Here is a 16,694-nt window from a genome sequence, read left to right as displayed (position 1 = left end):
GAGGGGAAGCGGAGCCCTGCTGGGCACAGCCCAGCCTGGAGGCATTGGCCCTCTGGAGTCTGCCCCGAGGAGAGAAAGGCCAAGGGCAGCTGAGGGCCGGTGGCCTGGCTCAGCATTCCCACTCTTGTGCCGGCTGCCCTGCGACTCCTGGCAAAGGTCAGCAGTGTGTGCAGCACTCTGGGCACCGGGGCAGGAGCCGGGCTGCTCGGCAGGCTGGAGCACAGGGCAGCGTCCTTCAGGCACGGCGCTTGTGCCAGGGGACCATGGGCCAGCGGGAGGCAGGGACAGCTTGTCAGCTCCCGGCTGCAGGAGCCAGTGCCTCACACAGCTCTGGGAGGCAGCGCCTGCACTTCTGCACTGAGCCACAGCAAAGCTGTGACCTGCAGAGTGCTTTGCAGAAATATTCAGGGCCAGCAGGCCAGCCTGCTTCGTGCTCTCTGGCACACAGCAAGCGCTGTGCCACGCTGCAGCTCGGAGCTGCTGGGAGGGAGGTGTTAGAAATAAACTCTTAGGTACAATTAAATGGAGACAAAGTCATTAAAGCAAAAGAGAACCGTTCTTCTTAGTAAGGATTCAACTGAGCTGGGTGTACTTCCCTTTGGTTTGGTGTTCAACCCTCCCCCCCCTCCCATTTTCCAGCACACATCCACACCCAACAAATTAACTGGAACAAATGCAAACCATAACTAACAACACCTAGCTGCTGGCGGCGCTGGGATGAGCCCCGGCAGCACAGCCCGGCGGCCCTGCTGGGAAAGAGCCCCCGAGCCCGCCGGGAAGGGGCCCCGCTGCCCCGCAGCACCCCTCGGAGGGCAGAGAGAAAGCCAGCTTCTTTTCCTCTCTTTTTTCCTCTCTTAAAAATGTGTCCTAGAGGCGGCGCCAGCTTTTCTAATTGGCTGAGCAGCGCGCCTGCTCTCAGAGGCACTCAGTGATTGCTTCTGCCTGGCACAGGGAAAGCTTATGGCAGAAATGCCTCACTTTCCCGGCTGCCTTCTTTCCTCCTCTCCAAAAATTGACCCATGCAAAACCAACAAAACTGGGTGCTCCTGGGGCTGGGGAACCTGGAGGCTTAGAGAATACTTGAAAAACTTGTGTGGGGCCCTTCAAAAACCTCATGTGGCTTCATATCCAGACACACAGCTAAAGCTCAGATATTTCTCTATTTTTTATCTTTTTAACTGAGAAAGGAAGTCAGATTGTATCAAAGAAAATTCTATAAAGCAATGAAAAGCATATGTACACTTCCCTTATTGCCTTGGGATTTTACTCCTTAAAAATTGCTAAGTTTCTCTATCAGTCTATTTGCAAAGTAACTGTTTATCCCAAGAAATTTAGATACATTTCCCCTTGGATTACAAATTAAGCATTGCAGCTTCAAGGCATATCCAGGGATGCACAGGTGACACTGCGCTCATTGTCTCAAAGAAGGTGAGCGCAAACATAGAAATCCCCCCCCGACACCTCAGCATGCAAGCTGAGACTGATTTGAGAGGAAGGGCATAAAGCATGAAAGGATTGGGTTTTCTTGAAAGATAAGAAGGAAAAAAAAAAGTCTGTGGAATTACAATACAAAGCTAAGTTTATTACCGAGCTAAATGAAATGTTTCCAAAATTACCTTGCACCCAAGGAAAAGAAAGCAATTTAACATCTTAATTTAAATATGGATTATTCCCCTTCCCCAAGACCTTAGTCTTGCCTTTAATTGTGGGCCCTGTTTATATTAGAATGCCAGGTGCTGCCTGATATGGAAAAGACAGGGTTCTCTTACCTGTGTGATCTAATTTTCATCAGTATTGAACAGAATTGGAATTTATTGCAGGCTGCTGGTATGCTGCTGCAACTCAGGCAGAAGTGGCACAGCTTGTTTCTGCGTCGTATGCGAGCTCCTTCTAAGCTGTGGTCTGAGGTTGATGAAACAACTGTAAGAGCAATTACAGCTGTTCTGAGTGCTGAAGAACAGTCTGCAGGTCTACAGCAGCCTTCAGGAATTGGCCAGAGACCAAGGCCTGTGACTTGTGAAGAACTTCCTTTGGCATCTACATGCATGTCAACCAACAGCAGAAACAGCTCAACAGAAACAGAATTGTCTGACTTCTCTCATGCTGAAAAGTAAGATGCTGAGGTCTTCTGCTCACTGTAGGTTGCAGTTTATGTATACAAGTATCACTTAAGTTTCTGCTAGTAATAGGAGGTGGAAACAGCGGAAGTACAGTTGGAAGGTGTTATACTGTTGTATGCTGCATTGTGGTCCCAAAGAGAAGTATTTCATACCTGGGGCTGCTGTTGGAGAGAGCAGTCAGGAATATTGTCCATGAATTGTGATGTTTGAGAAGTAGCAGAAGAAGTTGAACAGTAGCATTAAAAAGCAATGAATGGTCAGTATGAGTTTTTAGTTAGGCTTTAATAGATTTTGTAGTTGCTGTAATACATGTGGTCATGCAGTAGGTTGGCAGGTCGATGTACGTTGTTCAGTGACTGCTTGTGAAACTCAAAGTATGTCCTTTGTAGGGTTTCAGTGAAATCTACTTCTCCTGCACTCCACCAGCCAAAGAAGTACAAAGAAAAAGACATTTTGCTCTCCAGACAATCCTCAGATGACAGATCAGCTCAGTCCTCAGTGAAGCCTGCAGACAGCAGTAGCTATTCCAACACCTGTGCTACTCCTTCTTCTCCAGTGTCGGCAAAGGTAGAGTTCTCTAACATATCACCCTGCTCTTCCAAAGTAATAGAATTTCTTGCTGATATCATTCTGCAGTTAGGTATTTTACTGATAAATTAGGAAGCTAACGTAGCTTTTCATTTGTAACACTGCATAATACTTCCTTCTGGAACTTAAAAATCTAGACTAAATATCCTTGTTTCACTAGTTTAATACAGCAAAAATAATTTGTAGACTGCTGAGGTAAAGCTATCCAAAGTAGAAAACATGAGATTTAAAAAAAACCCCAAACTTGTTCTAATAAACATGTATTAGTTTTTTTCAACTAAATGAGTATATTATATACACACTTCTGAAGTTTTTGGATTCTGCCTTTCTCGGCTTCCATAATAGATTTTCAATATCAATACTGATTCTGTCTTATCTACCTTACTATGACTGATTTTTGTGATGGTTATTTTAACAAAGTACACATTTTTAATGAGATTACTGTGACAGTTGTCCCATATACTTGAATAGTAGACTGCAGTAACACTAAGGAGATCATTGAGAGGAAACTTCATGGACTCATTGGAGGATGTAATAATTCCTCTTGAATTTTTCAGCTTTTAAATTAAGACAGCGTAAAAGGAAGAAAACATGTTTCCTGAATATAGAAATGCGAGTAGTGTGCTGTAGGCTACACTCTAGGATGCTTAATTTTGGTGTCATCTCAAGGTCTGTCAGACTTTAACCAATTCTAATTAATCACTAGACTTTTTAATCCTATTCTGCTCTACTTGTTTCTTGCCCCTCATGGATGAATTACTGTGGAAGGGGCTAACAGCAGGCCTGTTAGCTAAAGGAGCGAAAAGAAGCTGAGAGCAAGAAGAAGCTGTTAAAGAGCTCTCTCCAAGGCTGCTACCAAGGAGACTGAGAGAAGAGAAGAACTGAAGAAAGATAAGGAGAGCACTGCAGACAGACAAAGTATTTTTAGAAAGTTAACTAAAGTCACTGTTACTGTTCACCAGTGGTGTTATGTTGATTTTTTGTGGCCAATAGTTGGGGTAGAAGAAGTATAAACAATTAGAAAGTTTATAAAAGGTCAGCCATGTTCGATAATAAAGAATTGCCATCTGAGACTGCCTGTGGTCTGTGCTTTGTGTCGCGACCGCCTCGGGATACAGTGTATATACCAGTGACAGCTGGTGCCCACCGCGTGGAGCAACAGCCTGAACAGCGTGGTCAGTCTGGAGCCACGCGGGGTCCCAGCTCCCAGCCGTGACCCACTGGGGAGCAGCGGGGGAGGCGGCGCTGGTGCGGCTGAGAGTGGCGTGTGGAAGCCACAGGGAGGTCCAGACTTGATTTTCTCCTATCAGGACACCTGGAAGCAGGGGAGGCACCAACTAGTAATAATGGGAAATAAATCTAAAGAGGAAGAGATTGTTTTGGCCACATGGAAAGCTTTGTTAAGAAATAAGGGAATTAATACTTCAGACTATGCCCTTCATAGTATATTGCTGTGAGCTAGATCATAGGATTTTGCCACTGATCCTGACACAGCATTTAGTGTTAAAACTTGGAAAAAAGTCAGGGACAGGCTGTGGGAACTCATCTGAGCGGGAGATAAAACTTGTCCATCTAGTTGTTACCCAATTGGAGATCGCTTTTTGAGGCATTAAAGGAATGGAAAACAGCGGGAACAAGCAGAGTACAACGTGGATGAAGATTTGGGGTTGATAAAGGAGTCTGATGGGAGGGATGAGTCAGATGGGGCCTTTGATGGGGAACTTGTTGAATACATCCTTGAAGAAGGAGCAGGTGTCCATGGAAGTTACCAGGCAGGCTACCAAAGCTTCCAGGAAAGTTGCCAGAGCTTCTATGCCAGCTGCCAAAGCTCCCAGGAACACTGCCAGAGCTTCTGGGCTGGATGCTGAAGCTTTTGGGAAAGCTGCTAAGGCTTCTGGGCAGACTGCCAAAGTACCTCCTTATCAGACTCCTAAGCCTCTTTATCTCACACCTGCGCAGCAGCTTGCAGCGGTCCCCGTATACACTACACCACTGCGCCAGTTGGCTGAAATGTCTTTAGCAGAGAGACAAACCCAGCTGTCTGCCCCCTGCTCCCCTCTGACGCTGTTGAGGCAGGATGGGAATGAATAGACTTTGTTCAGAAGGCTGAGACTATAACTCTGATTTATTTCAAAATACATCGCTCTTTTATACAGAGCTTCGTGCAGACCAACTCTATTGGTCCTGAAGTGAAAACCTCGCACGCTATTGGTGTGCAGTGAATGACATACAGTAGTAAAACCCAATTATAAACAATGTGAACTACAAGAGAGATAAAGAACTTATTTACATTCTTTCTCAACACTTTCTCAAGCTTCTACCTGGTTAGAAACTTTATGTTTTCTCTTTGACTGAATCTAAGACCTACACCCCTCCACTCTAGCCCAGCCATTTGCCCCCCGCCCCCTTCTGAGCTGCATGAACAGTTTGCAAGGTCGTATCCTCCATTGCTGGACAGTGACAGCAAATCAAGTGAAGAGTCACCTGCAGTAACACCTGAGTTGGGTCAGGGAACTGTTGACAGTTCACCTTCTAATAGATCTAGCCCTACTGCCCCATGGACTTTGCCTCTGTGTCAAGTAACTGTGCTTCCCTGACAGCCTCAGAAGTTTTGGGAATTTGTTAGGAAGAAAGCAGCTGAAGAAAAAAATGGGGACCTAATAGAAAGATTAGGTGCCCCAAAAGTACCTCAGGAGCAGAGTGTTAACGCAAATGTTGCCTGTGATAATCCTATGGCTTTTCCAGTTTTTAAAGCAGTTCCTGGAACAGGGCAGAATGATAGTCATCACATCTTTGCTTGGAAGGTTGTGCAAGATCTCCAATTGAAAGTGGCTCAGTTTGGTATTAATTCCTCAGAGGTAATGCAGTTAATACATGTAATTAATGCAGTATGCTTGCACCTTATGACATCATGCACCTTGCTACAATTTTATTCCAACCAGTACAATATGGTGTGTTTCCAGAAACTTGGAGGTGAGTGGCGAAGTGCACAGCTTTAACAAACATGCAGCTGCTTCAACAGGACTCTCATCACACTGTGGGTGTTGATGCCTTATTGGGCACTGGGCCTTTTGCTAACCCAGATTTACAGGCAAGGTGGGATCCTTCAATTTTGACACAAGCTCAGCAAATAGGCATGAGTGTTTTAATTAAAACAATGGAAATGGCAGCTCCAAAGCAGAGATATGTTACTATACAACAAGGGATGAGAGAACCATTTTTGCAGTTTGTGGAAAAGCTTGCTGCAGCTATTGAAAAACAGGTAGATAATGAACCTTTGTGACATAGATTGTATATACAATTGGTGAAAGAAAATGCAAACCCAGACTGCAGAAAGATTATTGACACCATACCTGGGAAGCCCACATTGCCTGAAATGGTTACTGCTTGCTCAAAAGTTGTTTCAGTAGAGCATAAAATGGCAGCTCTTGCTGCAGTTCTAAGACCACCATCGAAATGCTGTAATTGTGGACAGCAAGGACATGTAAAGGCACAGTGTAATACCCAGAAAATAGCATCTAAGTCAAATGCAAGCAGCAATGTTATGTGCAATCATTGTGCTAAATTTGGGCACTGTGCAAGAGTAAGTATCATGCAAATGGTCAGCTGTTGCAGGGAAATGGGAAGAAGAACACGAAGGGGTGTGTGGGGACACAAATAACCTGACAACCATAAACAGCAATTATGGGCCTTCCCGGTACTGCAAAGCTACCCATTTGCGAACAGTACTCAGGAGCAACAAGTGGGTCCGCAGGGATTGATGTACCCACCGCCGACACAGTAATAACTATTTTGGCAAAAGAAATATGCAAAGTGCCCCATGACACCTATGGCCCAATAAGACGTGGATTGAGTGCATTTCTGATAGGGAGATCAAGTACTACGCTTAAAGGTATTCATGGGCATTTAGGACTTATTGATGTTGATTATTTAGGACAGAGTCATGCTATGATATCGATGACTGCCCTATTACTATTCAGAAAGGAACTTGCATCGCTCAGCTTGTAGCCTTTGTGAGTTTTGTTCCCAGTACAGTAAGTACCTCAAGTGTTCTGGACTGAGAAAGTAACGGAGAACCATCCAGAAAAGACATGCATCCTCACAGCCAGTGGATATCATCCAGGGACCATACCGGTAACAGGTTTGATTGACACTGGAGCAGATGTTACAATACTCTCGTGACTGCGTTGGCCTCAGTCGTGGTCTCTCACTCATGCAAGTTTTGGACTTACAGGGTTGGGTAGTTCTACAACAGGTGGCTTGTCAGCCGTTGTAATTAATGTGAAACATCCCGATGGCCAACAAGCTAACATCAGACCCGCTGTTGCCGATACTCCTCAAAGTCTGTGGGGATGAGATTGTTTGTCTCAATGGGGTGTCAGAATTACTATGGATTTTTAATAGGAGCCACTGTGATGCAGGGTGGTGAATGTCCAGTTGTAGCCTTGACATGGTTAACAGATAAACCTGTCTGGGTTGATCAGTGGCCCCTTACTACCGAAATGCTTACTGCCCTGCAAGAATTAGTCACAGAACAATTGAAAGTGGATCATATTGAAGAATCATTCAGCCCCTGGAATACCCCTATTTTTGTAATAAAAAAGAAATCAGGAAAATGGAGACTTTTACATGATTTACTGCACATAAGCATGAAACTATGGGGAGATTAAATTGTTCAAATTGATATCAAGCAAAGGCCTCCATGCTAAGATAAGCAGATGTTGAAATAGCTGTGATCCCATGAGAAGGCTGAACAGAGAAAGAAAGAAGAGTAGTCTGGTGCTTCCCAGAGAAGAAGAAGGTTTCTCTTCCCAGGGACTAAGATTATTTTAGAGATAGATAATGAGAACTTTTGCCTTTGAACAGCTGTTTTTTAAAACAATACCCCTTAAGCTGATGTCCTAGTTTAGGGCAAATTTGGGAGAAAAACCTCTGGAAGGAGCCCCCAGAAAAAAAACAAACACAGCCCCTCCCCACCCACCTGGTTCGGGAAGAATTTTCTCAGAGAGAAGTGGAAAAGAACCTGTTTATTTAACAAACAAAACACTCCCCCGCACAAAAAAAAAAAAAAAAAAAAAAAAAGAGCAACACCAGATGATAACCAAACTCTTTCACCACTCTGAAGAGATCACAAATCCAGAGAGTCTCTCACCCGGGTCTGGGCACTGGGGATTGCTCTTCAGCACTGCAAATCACAAAGCACAGGCTCTCAGTGTTCCTCAGTGTTTCCCAGGTCCCAGTCTGGAGCAGGTTGGGATGATATTCAGGAAAGGGAAAGGAAAAAAACAAAAGCAGTCCAGGGAAAAAATTGGACTGCTTAGCTAAACTACCAAGCAAAAGCAAAGGCAAAAGCAGAAGCAGGAGCAAGAGCAAGCAAAGCAAAGCAAGCCAGCAAAAGCCAGCAAGCAAAGCAAAGCAAGCCAGCCAGCACTAGCCTCTTCTAGACAACAGACCATGGGGGGAGGTGAACCGACTGATAACAAGACAAAACAGACCTTCACTTTCAGAGTCAGTTCTGAAAGCACAGGACATAATATCAAATATAAACAGAACACACGATTTGGGATACAAACACCCTAACATCACCCTAGGACAGTCACAAATGCACATTTTCATTGATACACGACACGCATTGTCCACAACGATTGCTGTGTTGGTTGGGCTCATCACTTGTACTGGATCCATTAAAGGAGGTCTTGTCAGCCACTGAGTGAACTTAGACATTCAACATGAATTTACCTTGCTTTTCTCTCAGTACAGAGGCAAAGGAAAAATTAGATCAGGTGCTGTTGTTGTGCAGGATCCTTGCTCATTCTGGAGCTGTAATTCACAGCTCAGCTCGAGTGTTTCATTCACCACTCCTGGGCAGAAAGCAAAATGCGAGTGGGAAACAAAGTCATCTGTTCACATGAATAAGCAACAATAGCACAGAACATCAAGGGGCCACTCTGATCAGCTTTTTGGCATTTTACAGTAACAGTTATCTTCTAGTCCAACAACATGTAGCTCACATTTATTTACTTAACTGAATCTTGGGGGTTATAGTTACCATTGGTCACAAGTACTGCACTGAGAACTAAATTTGGGTTTTTCCTTTCAGTTTCTGAATAGCTGTAGTAATGACTAAAATGGTCTAGGTTTTGTTAGGTAAAATGGTCTAGCAAAACCTAGAATTTTGCTTGCTTTTTTAATATTTTTTTTCATTTAATGCAACCTTTCTATCCCTGAAATCAACATAACAAATAAGATATTAAACAGAAAGCAGGAAGAATGATGGACCTTCAGCGTAGTGAATGTGAACACAGATTTCCAATATGTGATCACTTTATAAAGTGAATTTGATGTTAATTGAATGGGGTTAGGGGAGTAGAAAAATGCAACATGAGAAACAGTCTTTATGAACCAAAGTAAAAATGTGTGAGAACTAATGAGAGTGGTCACTGTTAATGAAGTTCATGGACTAGAAGAGATATGACAGAGTGCTGCTGACCTCTCTGAAATGGTTGAGTCTAGAGCTGCAATGAGATTCCAAAGTAAAGGCTGCGTGGAATCTCATTTGGAAAGTCCTTCAAGCAAAGACAAAGACAACCACAGAGAAAAAAAAAAAAAAAAAAAAAAAAAAAAAAAAAACCACACAACAACAACAACAAAAAAAACTTAAAAGAGAAAGGTTCCTAATATTACAGTGACAGGACAGATGCCAAAAATTACTCTCCAATCACATCCACTTGCAAATTTAAATATACTGGAATTAAATCCTTAGGATTTAGATATAGCAAAATCACAGATGCTGGAAATGGTTACAATATAATAATGGATTTCTTTGCTGTGAGTGTATATAACATTTGGAAATTATTCACCAAGGACTGTGTCATCAACTGTTTTCCAATGCAAAAAAACCCTGCACTCTTCAACAGTAGTTAATATCTTTTGATATCTAGTAGAGCTATCTTTTAAAATGGACATTTAGACATTCAATTAGAAAGAAGATAAAAATGACTGTTTTGAGGAAAATATTCATGAAAATGTTTATTTTACACATCTGAAGCAGAATGTCAGTACTTAACAAATCCTAATCAAAATGAAAGTCATCTGGAATATGCCAATCCAGACATAACTAAATAACCAAATAACCAACCAAAAACCAAGCAACCAAAGAACACACAAACAGACAAACTGAAGACACTGAGACATCTGAAGCTGTTTTCAGGGCATTGCCAGCTCTTCCTGCCTAGTTGGTGGCCTCTGGTGACTCTTCCAGGCCTGTATCCATGGCTATGGCTGATCCTGCTTTTCAGAATGAATTTTGATTCTTCATTTTAAGCAGGATTTCTGCTTCTAATCTACTCACTCAGTTTGATTTCTGCTTTGTCCTAATTCACCTCTCTCTCATTGATGGGCGGGATCTTGGGGGGGAACTGTGTCAAAAGCCTTATAAAAATCCATTTAAGTCAGCAGGCAGCTCTGACACATCTTCCAGGATAACCATGTGGTGCACAGCACCCACTTTCTCAGAAGCTCTTCAACCATCACAGCTGCAGCAGGATTTCCTGTGTGAGGAGGTGCTGCCAGAATGGTCCTGTGGCTCCAGGGGCTTTCAGCTGATGGTGGGGTGTGGGGGTCAGGCAAAGACATTAGAAGGAGAAGAAAGCAGAACCCAGGAACTTTGTCAGAGAAATAGAATTTTTTATTTTTTTTTCTTGGCAAAAGGGTTACTAGAATCTCACTAGTGCCACCATCAGGGTGGCCTCTTGCTGGCCCTTTCATGTCTCCTCCATCTTCCCCACAGGGAACACTGTCCCCAGCTGAGCAGGGAGCTGCAGAGCCAGAGCCTGTGGGTGGCCTTCTGCCCCAAGTGTGGGCAGGACTGTTCCGACAACAACAGCACCTCCTGGATTTCGGCAAGGTGGAGGGGAGGTCTCCCTGCCTGTCTGTTGATCCCCAGCAACTCTCCTGCCTGTCTGCTGTCTCTGGTGACTCTTCAGGGGAGCTGATGGCAAATGGTATGTCATCCTCTCCACCCCACTCAGAAAACCTGATAGTCTCTAGTGGACTGCTGCAGAGCGGGCAAGCTGGATTTCTTTTTGCCTGCTGCAGGATACCAGGCAGAACTGCTGGTGACAGGGAAGAGCAGAAGCCACGTCATTCTTAGTGACCTGACAGATGGGGCAGCTCCACTCTGTCTCGTGGCCATGTCTGTCTGTTGCAGCAGAAGGGGACAGATGAGGACTAGGCATGCTTGGCAGGAGTCAAGAATCAATCCGGTCTGGACCCAGGCTTGGCTGGCATCAAAATTCAAGCAGTGAAGGATGAGACCTCATATCCATCCCCCAGTGCTGTCACAATCCACCACTCAGTGGTGGATCCTACAGAGGGACATCAGCACCTGAATATAAACAGAAAGGAGTGCAAGGTCGCAAAGCACTCACATGTGATGTTATCCTCCACCATCCAGTGACATCACAATGGGACATCATGGCACGCCTCTGTTCCCTCTCACCTCAGCACATAGGTCTGGGACTGCTGGCAGATATTGCCATGGAAAAGGACATGGGGGGTCACCAGAGGCCAGCAGCCAGGCTGGGTCAGTGCCCTGAGAACAGCCCCCACGGCCCAGGCTTCTGGGTGGCCTCATGCCCAGGGGCTCGGCAGGACTAATCCATTGAAAATGGCATTTTCCAGACTCTGTGTGGCCCTGGTTGAGACAAAGGCAGGAGGGAATACACTAGGGCTGGTAGTGGCTGGCAGGGGCTGTGGAGAGCAGCATCCTGCACAGAACAGTGGCAGAGATGCAGGAAGAAGCCAGCACACTGGAGGCCACCTCCACCAGGGCTCCCAGCAAACTTTCCTTTCTGTGCCTGTCACTGCAGAGCAGGACCAGCCCCAGGAGGAGAGGATTTTCTCCAGTTTCAAGATAATCTAGATTCTCTTGCCTGTTGACCACAGGGAACTGATAGAAAAACAAATAAAAGGAAAGCAAGGTATAAAACAAATTGGTTTCTACTAATGAGGCTTTAATTACACTCCTCGAATCTCCAATTTCCAGCGCCTTCAAAAAACCACTTCTTTCATGCCATCAAGTCAGTTATTTCCATATCTTGAAGCGATATGCGGAATAAATAAATAGACTCTACAACTCGATGTAGTTATCAAGTGGGTATGTATGGCAGCACCCGGCACAAGTGAGATAACTCTCCGAAATCTTGTGCCCCGAGCTGAAGTCTGCCCCCCAACTTTATTCACAAAGGTGTTCCATATGCAATACATTACACAACTTTTCTATGCATATTCAACCCCTGGCCCCGCCTGTCTTTGCTTCTCATGCTAAATAGGTCCACGCCCTTCTGGGCATGCGTAGTTTTTTGTGGGGGCTTTTATGTGGGTCCCTGGTGGTCTTTGAGCCACAAACCATCATCTTCCTCCGCATTGAACTTTTGAACTCTTCTCCTCTGCGCTTGCGCTTTTGGTCCTTTGCTCTCCTATCTGGATAAGTTCATCATCCTTGACATGTTTGGAGACAGAGGGCTTCTTTGTCTGAAGTCTTGGCATTCCTGGTCCTTTCCGGTATTTGTCTTTTTGCAAGAAGCTTTAAAGATCTTTGTTTTTCTTTCCTATGCCTTTTTGTGCAGAGGTTTCTTAAAATTCAACACATGATTCTACAAACATGATACATTCATTTTTGATACATTCATTTTTGATACATTCATTTTTGATACATTCATTTTTGTTAGCTCAAGTGATCTCTGGAAAATCTTTCGTTTCAATCTAACTAGCTAAATAACCAGTTAGCCACTTACCTACTTAACATCTCTCAGAACAAAATTGCATTCAATTAAGTTATGATATCAAAGTTAATCATAGTCAAAGGCTTCAGCTACTTTTCACATTACACAGGAAATCATGTGTCTCAGTACTGTTAAAATCTGCTTGAAGCTGCAACTTTGGATTTAGCATGTGTCCGATTTATCTGATGCATACTGTATATATTCGATAGCCAATAAAAATAAAAGGTACGTATGAAATAAAAGGTACGTATGAAAGACGCATTGAATCAGTTATATATCACTAATACTTTCAGAAAGACTAAATGTGGTCTGCATTAATTCTGAAGTTCATCAGCTGCCTACATTTTTCTATTCTTAAAATGTAAAATTGTACTGCTTTCAAAAGTAAGAACCTTCCTTAAACTGCTAAGTAAAAAGTTGTTTGCAACATATTACTTCAAACAAGAAGTGTTTCTCAAATATTTTACAAAACTTAGTGAAAATATTCTCTTCTTGCAAAATTTCACATTCCTGTACAGACCCAAGCCAACTGTGCTTAAGCAATCATAATTACTCACACTATTACTGTGTTCTTCTGCACTACAAAGTACATATTATTTAATGTCAGTAACTTCATTTTATAAGCTAAATTAAAAGTTTAAGACTTTCCATTAGGAATCAAAGTGTATCTGACAGTATTTCAGAGATTAAAATGTGTGAAAATACCACAAATGCATGAAATTGCACTCCTATACAGCATGTAAACATAGTAAAATATCATGATCATGACAGTTACATTTTTCCACTCTAATCTTTTTCTGAAGATTTGCATGTGTACCAGGTAACTGGGCTGGGCTTGGTGTATCCCTGGAGGGCCCCAGGAGCTCTGCTCCCAGTCAGCTGAATGTTGGCACAAGGGTACCAGCCCTGGGCAGGAGCCAGTACAGGGCCCCTCCTGCAGGAGAAGGGATCAGGCCCTGCTTGGTAACTTTCATTTTGGCCACTTCAGTGAACAGGTAAGAAAGGTCAAAATGAAACCTTTCCCAGCTATTTGCCTCCTTTATCTTTTTAGGTGCCAGAACTCTGTGTCACAGATGGCCTGGCTGTGTGCTGAGCAATGCAGCCCCCACAAAGCCTTTGGTTTCCCACAAGTTGCCATGCCTTGTTCCCAGGTGTGCCCAGCTCTGGCAGGAGAAAGAGCCTGCAGCGCCGTGCCCTGCCCAGCCGGGGCTCTCTGGCACAGAGCAGCAGCAGCGCCAGCACCTCTCAATCCGCTCTTTCCTTATCTTCTCCTGGGACACAGAAGCCTCTGGAAATCAGCACCACCAGTCGTGTTCCCAGCTCAGAGCAGCTCCTGCTGGCAGACAGATCCTGCCAGTCTGACCGCTTCTGGAGGGGCAGAGGTGCAGACTAACATGAACAGGAGTCCTGGGAATGTCCAATAAATATGCAAAAATGTGGGAGTATTTGTTAGGAATTATTACAGCTGTTAAACCAATACTGCCTTCTCTCCTGGCTCTTTGAATGCCTTGGGCCCTTCTCTGACCCCAGCAGTTACCCCTATCTGCATTCCCTGGTTGCTGTCACTTGCACCTCAAAGCAGGGTTTTGTAGACTCCAAGTTCCAACTTTCAGGCTGGAGCATCACCATGTTGCTCCTCATGAGTGACTGTCTGGTCTTCATGTCACTGTGCTTGGAGCAACTACATTTGCTAAGAAGTAGGGCATAAAAAATCAGAGAATAAAAATGGCTTGGAAACTCTTTGGTGGGAACTGGATACTAGAGTTTTCAGTTCCTTTCTTTTGAAGAAATAGCTTCATTTTCTGAATGGAGGATGAAGCGTGTTTAGCAGGGCTTTGAGGAGTGGTTTTTGTGCTTAAAACCGATTCCTGATCTCCGATCTAGAAGAAAACATGGTCACCCTCTGAAAAGTTAAATCTTGGAGATGATGACATTAATGAGTAGGAAAAATGATGCTTATAATTTCAAAGATGTTGATTGCCCCAAGCATCTAGTCAAGCATTTCTTGTCAACTGTCCTGCCGTTCAGTCTCGTGCCCACAGAGGATTCACATTAGGACAACGTGCAGCTTCCCAGGTTCCATAGTCTGAGTTTGGCCGGCTGCTCTCTCCACTGCACTTTGTGGGCTCATGCACTGGTGCTGGGGGTTGATGCTGGCCAAACATACGTGCACCCACAAAAAAAAAAAAAAAAATCGCTCGCTCCTGGGCTCGGCCGCAGCTGCTGGCGGCGCTGGGATGAGCCCCGGCAGCACAGCCCGGCGACCCTGCTGGGAAAGAGCCCCCGAGCCCGCCGGGAAGGGGCCCCGCTGCCCCGCAGCACCCCTCGGAGGGCAGAGAGAAAGCCAGCTTCTTTTCCTCTCTTTTTTCCTCTCTTAAAAATGTTGTCCTAGAGGCGGCACCAGCTTTTCTAATTGGCTGAGCAGCGCGCCTGCTCTCAGAGGCACTCAGTGATTGCTTCTGCCTGGCACAGGGAAAGCTTATGGCAGAAATGCCTCACTTTCCCGGCTGCCTTCTTTCCTCCTCTCCAAAAATTGACCCATGCAAAACCAACAAAACTGGGTGCTCCTGGGGCTGGGGAACCTGGAGGCTTAGAGAATACTTGAAAAACTCGTGTGGGGCCCTTCAAAAACCTCATGTGGCTTCATATCCAGACACACAGCTAAAGCCCAGATATTTCTCCATTCTTTTTCTTTTTAACTGAGAAAGGAAGTCACAGGTGATGGGGTCTCTATTCCACATCTATTGGAATAGATAGCTATATCTTTTAAATGCTGCAGGACTTAAGATTGTCAAATCAGCACTTCTCTGAGTATTCATTTTGCAAAACTCAGTTCTGGATAATAGTTGTAGACTAAAACAATACCATTCCTCTGTATAAATTAAATCCTATTTTAAGGAAATGAGCAACCTAAGAGCTATGTACAAAAGAAACTAACATGCATTGTTGAAATTAAATATGTTACTGTTACTCCTGCTCTTTGAAATACCTTTGAAATAAATTTAACAAGACCCTTAGAACATATTTGTGGGTGTACAAGTCAAGTTTCAGAAAAATTAAATCCTATCAATGAAAATTCTGTAAAGCAATGAAAAACTAATGTGCTTGTGTGTCTCAAGCTGTGTTAAGGGAAATATAGGTTGGATATTAGGAAAAAGGTTTTTACAGAAAGGGTGATAAAGTTCTGGAATGGTCCGCCCAGAAAGGTGGTGGAGTCACCATCCCTGGATGTTTAAAAAAAGACTGGATGTAACACTCAGTGCTATGGTTTAGTTGAGGTGTTAGGGCATGGGTTGGACTCAATGATCTTGAAGGTCTCTTCCAACCTAGTCATTCTGTGAATTCTGTGAATTCTGTGCATTTTTCTTATAACCTTGGGATTTTACTCCTTAGAAATTGATACGTTTCTATATCAGTCTATTTGCAAAGTAACTGTTTAACCCAAGAAATTTGGATACATTTCCCCTTTGGTTACAAATAAAGCATTTGCACCTTCAAGGCATATCCAGGGATGCACAGGTGACACTGCACTCATTGTCTCAAACAAGGTGAGTGCAAACAAAGAAGTTCCTGTAATTACCTTCCCATGCATAATTTTTAACCTTTCTGTAATCTCAAATGACCTGAGTTCTGTGATTATTGCATCTGCACACTTAGCTGCAAAAACCCAACATTAAAAGCCATGGTCATATTTTGGTTCCAAAATAAGAAAACATGCAAATTAGTATTTCAGTAATAGCACTGGCAGACCTTTTAGGTTTAATCCAATTCCTGCTATATTCAGAAACCTGCTATTGACTTCAACAGAGTTGGCATGGATGCTTAACCATGAATAAATACAGAAGGTAGAAATCAAGAAATAGAAAAAAGAAATCAAGCTATGCAGTAATAAATGGCAAAAAAGAAGAGATAGTAGAATCAAGACCCCTAAATGCCAGATGGTCAGCACCAGCTTATGAATTATATGCAGTATTAAAAGCTTTACAGAAATTAGAAAGAAAAAAGAGAATGATCTTCACAGATTCAAAATATGCATTCAGGGTAGTACACACTTTCAGAAAGATTTAGGAAGAAAGAAGATTACTCAATACTCAGGGACAAAGACTAGTGCATGAAGAAATAATCAGGCAAATCTTAAAAGCCATCAGGGTGTGTCCTAGGGTGACTGTTATGGTGTTTGTATCTCCAATCGTGTGTTCTG

Source organism: Taeniopygia guttata, chromosome Z (genome assembly GCF_048771995.1).
Source record: "Taeniopygia guttata chromosome Z, bTaeGut7.mat, whole genome shotgun sequence".
In the NCBI taxonomy this organism is placed as follows: domain Eukaryota; kingdom Metazoa; phylum Chordata; class Aves; order Passeriformes; family Estrildidae; genus Taeniopygia; species Taeniopygia guttata.
This window is presented reverse-complemented; position numbering follows the sequence as displayed.